Source organism: Pinus tabuliformis, chromosome 2_2, assembly GCF_031772625.1.
Source record: "Pinus tabuliformis cultivar Carrire ecotype Pingquan chromosome 2_2, CPIR1, whole genome shotgun sequence".
Taxonomy (NCBI): domain Eukaryota; kingdom Viridiplantae; phylum Streptophyta; class Pinopsida; order Pinales; family Pinaceae; genus Pinus; species Pinus tabuliformis.
In genome coordinates, this window is record NC_142300.1 from 752,199,574 (window position 1) to 752,205,878 (window position 6,305).

The window sequence follows — 6,305 nt, forward strand, 5'->3', positions numbered from 1 at the left end:
ATTGAATCTGTTTTAATTATGTTGAAAAATTTATAGACATGAATGATATTTATTCATAATACAATAAAAATTATTGGAACTACAAATTTAAATAATGAATTCTGCACAATTTGTTAAATTACTAAATCCATATGTACAAAACAAATCTATTTTAAATGACAAAACTTAATTAAAATATTTTTAACCAAATACTTAAAACACACCTAAAAAACATTTCACTTAAACAACCCCAATCCCCAAAAAACAAAAAGAAGAATAATGGTTGAAAGTGAAATATTTGATAGGTAGAAAAGACGACTCGCTAGAACAAACCATTCAAAATTAGAGTGGGTTGACGACTTGCACGAGGTTGATTCATCATTTAGGATATGGTCCACATCGTACATCCACAAGACAACCCCCTCATTGGAATTTTAAAAATATAGGACTTTATTGGGCTCCATTTTAACTTCGAAGGCTGGTAATAGCATCCCGGTTTTACTGCGTAAAAAGAGAGTTGTTTTTAGTGTCACCAGTGTTTGAATCATATAGAAAAATTTGAGGTGAAATTTTGATTTGTGTTATTTAAATTGGTTTTTTTACTGTATATAGATTAAAGACCCTGAAAAATCCATAAAAAACTCTGAGTGTGCAAGGATTACCCATCAAACTTGTGATTTCAATAAATTCCAACAAAACTTTAAAGAAATTAGACCTGAAAATCTCACTACACTTTCCAAAAAGAAATAAAAAACTGGAAAAAAACAACCCATTAATTATCCTCCATTAAATAATAATAATAAGAATTCATTTATTCCTTTAATAATGCCTTTTACAGTGACCACTGTAGTTGTCAATGTGACAGTTATGACGGGTGAAAACTTCGGGTGATCAAAACTATGGATACAATTGGGCGATCTTTTGCCCAACTTTTTGAATTACGTACAACTTTGGTCCCCATTCAATTTGAATACAAATATAATTGGCTACTAACGTTGCTGCAGCTTGATAAGACCAAAATATGCACCGCCTTCGCCTTTCTCCATGAGATGCAAGTGATTTCCCTACTCAATAATGCTCCCTTTCTCAATAACTGCTATATAGTCCGCATTCAAAACTGACACTAGTCGATGAGCTACAGTGACAGTCGTTCATCCCACCGTCACTCGATCCAATGCATCTTGAACTACCTTCTTCGAATGAGCATCCAATGCACTGGTTGCCTCATCCAACAGACAGATGCTTGGATTCATAATAATTTCCCTTGCTATCGCTATCCTTTGCTTCTGGCCCCCAGACAGCTGCGTTCCCCGGTTCCCTGTGATCATTTCGTATCCATCCTTCAAGCACCTAAAATATATGTTCACCATTCATTAATAACACTTAAATTGACAAACTTAGAGAGCAATTGTAATTAAAGATTTATTTGAGTCAACTTACGAAATGAATTCATGGGCATTGGTAGCCTTGGCAGCATCTATTATTTTCGCCTCACTTGCGTTCTCTTTACCACAGGCAATGTTCTCCCGGATGCTCCCAGCAAAAAGAGTTAGCTCCTGCCCTAAAAGAGCTATATGCTCTCTCAATGACCGCAAATTGAAGCTCCTTAAATCTTTCCCATCAACGAGTACTGTCCCTTTCAGCGGATCATAGAATCTCTCTATCAATCCGATGATAGTGGAATTACCACACCCACTCTTTCCAACTAGCGCCACGTTGCTCCCTGCGTTGATTTTGAGGCCAAAGTTTCTCAAGATCATAATATTTGGACGAGCTGGATAAGCAAAGTCCACACTATTGAGCGACACAGAGCCTCGGACTTTCTCAAGGTTAACCCCATCACGGTTCTATGGGTTTATAAGGCTATCTCTGTCCAAAATTTCAAGCACGGACATGACAGCATCAAACAAATTGGCCAGGTCAGAAGTTGTACTTCCAGCATCCGCTATCATGCGACCCAATCTTCCAAATATAAAATGGTTCAATAAAAAAGCATGAAAATTGATAACACCTTGTGCTATGAGCTTCGCTCCGTACCAAAACTCAAATGGCCAATAGCATATTTTAAGAAACTTAGAAGTTCCCAGGGCCAATCATGCGTACCAAGACTCTTTATTGATCTCCCTGCGTGGGCCCGTCTGTGTGGCGTCAAAAATATTAATAATTTTCTGTTGAGAGAAAAACGCCGCTATGGTTCTATTATGTGTGACGCATTCGAAGACCGCTTGGCTACCTTGATTCTGCACTTTAATAGACTTGCCCGAAACACTTTTAAGGAGGACGTTTCTAGTGTAGAAACAAAGCACCATCAATGGCTGCACAACGATCAAGACAATAGCAAGTCTCCAAGCTACCAACATTCCTAGAGTCACGGTTATAGTTACTCCAGAGACACACTCCACTAGGAGTGAAACACGATCTCCCACCAAGGATCTTACCTGCATATATACAAAGCCTTTAAGTGATTGATTTGTAGTATATATGTAGGGCTTTAACGATGTTAAACAGATTAGATGTAAAAATATAATGGCTTGGGTACTTACCACATTAGCTTCCTTGGCCAATTTTGAACAAACAGCTCCACTGGAATTTTGGTCCTGATCGAACCAGCCAACTTTGAATGTAAGAATTTTTGAAAACATTCTCTCGCGGATCATTTTTGCTAGAAACTCACCCACCACTGTGAATTTATAATGTTGAACCAAATTCATTGCAAATACATGCACTGCTAGGGCTATAAAAAGAATGAAATAAGTTTCGACTTTTGATCTAATCTCGTTTCCGTCTTTTGGAAAGAGCGCAGAAATCATGGTTGCCACAGTGACGGAATAAGCTATTTGAGTTGCTGCATATCCAAAGGCGCCTACACAGCCCATGAGAGTATTCTTCCACTCTAGAACATTCAATGCAACCAACCTCCAGAAGGAAGATTTTGGCGCAGCATTGGCTTTTAGTTCTTCTTGTTCCAGGCGGGATATGCAACTATCAAATTGATTTGATCTAGCGGTTGACTTGTTATCATCTAAGCTTTGGCTATTTACTCTGGATGGCATTAGAGTATTTGATGCAGCGTTAGTACCATGTGACGGGGCCTTTTGCTGCATCTGCAGTAAAGTTGTATATGCCCCATTTGGGTTACTTAGCAGTTCTTGATGTCGACCGAATTCAATGACCTGACCCTTTTGCATCACCGCAATTTTATGCGCTCCCTGAATAGTGGAGAGACGATGAGTCACAACCACCGTAGTGCGCCCAATAGAAGCCTTGCCGAGTGCATCCTAAACAATCTTCTCTGATTCTGCATCTAAAGCACTGGTGGCATTGTCTAAAAGTAGAATGGAAGGGTTTTTCAGCATCGCTCTAGCTATGGCTATTCTCTGCTTTTGCCCTCCTGATATCTGTGTGCTACCTGCTACTACCTGCATTTGGACAGATCGTGAAATGAATTCTTGGTATTTTTGATTGAAAAAATATAATAACTATAATATTTATGAGTTGTGCTTTAAAATGCCTGAAAAAATACTTGTGTGTCATAGCCCTTTGGGAGTTGGGTGATGAAGTCGTGGGCGTTGGAAGCTTTCGCAACACTAATGATTTCAACCATAGTCGCATCCTCCTTTCCAAACAAAATATTCTCATGAATGGTGGAGGCGAACAAAGCATGTCCTTGACTAACTAGTCTGATTTGGTTACGCAGCCATTTCAGTTGCAAACCTTTAATATTCTCTCCATCCACAAGAATTTCTCCTTTTAGTGGATCGCAGAACCGTTCTAATAATGAAATGGTTGTGGACTTTCCAGATCCACTGCCACCCACTAAAGCCACTGTCTGGCATGCAGGAATAGTGAGACAAAAATCGTGAAATATCATGCTATCTGGTCTGGATGGATACGCAAAGTGAACGTGCCGAAATTCGACCTCTCTCGATACCTTTTCCAATACTTTGCCTTTCCCATCCTCTGAATCTATTTTTGGTACTCTGTCAATCATCTTAAATATTCGAATAGCTGCAACGCCTGCCTCAGAAAAGTACTTGAGATTTGGAAGCGCGCTAGCCAGAGACCTGAATTTTGAAGAAAAGAAAATAAATGGGCGGGAGAAATCAAATGACAATAGAAAAAAGAAAGAGAATAAAAGCAGTAAGACTTACAATCCACCCAGGATTATGCAGTAGCCAACACCAAAAATCATTCCGCCGCTCACATCCTGATTCATCACCAATCTGCTTCCATACCATGAAATGAATGCCCATAGAGCAAAGCTTACAAATCCATTGTCGCCTATGGCAATCCCTTTTGACAGCCCTTGTTTAAGCCCAATTTTAACTGTTGCATCAAGTTCCGAAGAAAAATTGGCCATAGCCTTTGCTTCTCCAACGAAAGAATAGACGGTTCTAATAGAAGAAATAGCTTGCTCTGCAACCATACTAGACTTATTACATTCCGCATGCATCCTTCTCGCTGTTCTTATGAGAGTCTGACCGTAAAGCAATCCTCCTAGTACTAGTAAACTGGAGAGGGGTAATGTCACCAGTGCCAACCTCCATGACAAGTATAAACTGGCCGCATAGCTAGCAACAAAATTTGATAAATTCATGACAAAATTGGGAACCTGAAAACACTCCCATGCAATTGAGATAGATTAGAATCGATCCAGTTACAATTATCCCCTAATTGAATTTCGTATCAATGTACTCTTGCTACTTGACAACAACTGTGTTTGGGAAACACACCTTTTCACTGAGAGCGTCCTGTATGAAGAGGGTGTCGTTGTAAACACTGTTAACCACTTCAGAAATGTGTGTGCCGCTGGTATCAAAAAATCCTTCTTCCTGCCTCAGGACAACTCTCAGATACTTTCTGCGCAGCACAGATGCCTGTCTTTCTGCAGTCCTTGTCCAGCAAAAACCCTCTGAAACACATGGCCAATGTTCATTAAACTGCTCTACTAATTTAAAGCCACACACAACGTATATCAGAATAATGAATAAACAGTATAAAAGGAGGTTTCACCTAAAAATGCTGCAATCCATATTCCAGCTGCCAAATACAGGAAGGGCACTATTTGCTGCATCATGACCACGTCAATTATTAATTTACTTAACCTGAGTAACAATATAAAATTCAGCATCATGACCACATCAATATCTTCAATTATTAATTTACTTAACCTGAGTAACAATATAAAATTCAGAGATAAGGCATCAAATTTACTTAACCTGAGTAACAATATAAAATTCAGAGATAAAGCATCAAATTTACTTAACCTGAGTAACAATATAAAATTCAGAGATAAAGGCATCTGCAAATGTGTTTTACCTTGTTCATTGTGTTCACGAAATGATCACTATGCTCGGGAATAGGAACATGAGATCCTAGACCATTTATTAGTCCACTGAGGATAATCAAAATGCCAACGCCCCCTAGAGATCCATCAGCGATTGAACCCAAGGTGCCTAACAACATCATCAAAACATTTGCACAATCCGCATATCTGAAAATCTTCCATATTGACATGATGTGATCGGCTTTTGAGTTCTTTGAACTCCTCTCCTGCTTTGTATCAGTCGTCACTCCAAAGACAGATATTCGGGAGATGAGATTTATTCGCAGGAGGCTGATGACTGTCAAAATGTGTACATCTCCTCCCATCAGAGATCTTATTTATACTTTTATTCCATTGCCGCAGACCTAAATCTTTGTTGAAATATTAATTTCAACTGTTGTGCAGCATTTAATTCCTGAAAACCACTGAGCCTTCCCGCACCTCTTTTCACGAGTTGGTGGTTTTTCCTCAAATGGCAGCGATAAAATCCATCGGCTGACACGTGCACAACAGTTTTACCAAAGCAGTTTTTTCCCGGAGCATAACGTTCGGCAAGAAGTGGCTGTGCGATATTGCCGTCAGCCGTTCGATTGAAAGCAAGGTTGATGTCCGTCGATTGAAACCAAGTTGTGTACAGGCCTGCAGCAAATGACATGACGTGAAGTAAAGTTTCATTTTGACTGTTGGTTTATCAGTAAGGCATTTAATGAAATTAATTATGGTCATAGAATGATTGGTAAAGTTTTTAATTTTAACGTTTTTTTATTTTTTACGGGAGTATGGCATAGGTAAATATGTATTGTCATGTTTTTTATATTTTGTGTGTGGAGTAATGAAAGTGAAGCACGCAGCAACGCGTGAATGAAATGAAAAATACACACAGCAGTGTGAATGTTTTTTGATGTTGTTTGTTGAAGTATAAGGGAGACGCAGCAGCACAAATGTACACAGCAGTGTGTTGATTTTTCAGCAGGAATAGAGTGTTTTGTTTTTCACACAG

The 6,305-nt window shown here is 39.0% G+C and overlaps 1 pseudogene; it reads right to left on the minus strand.

Annotated features, from left to right (window-relative positions):
* Positions 1-968: 968 nt before the first annotated feature.
* On the minus strand, positions 969-5,631 carry LOC149194874 (putative multidrug resistance protein; annotated as a pseudogene).
* Between the last annotated feature and the right edge of the window lie 674 nt (positions 5,632-6,305).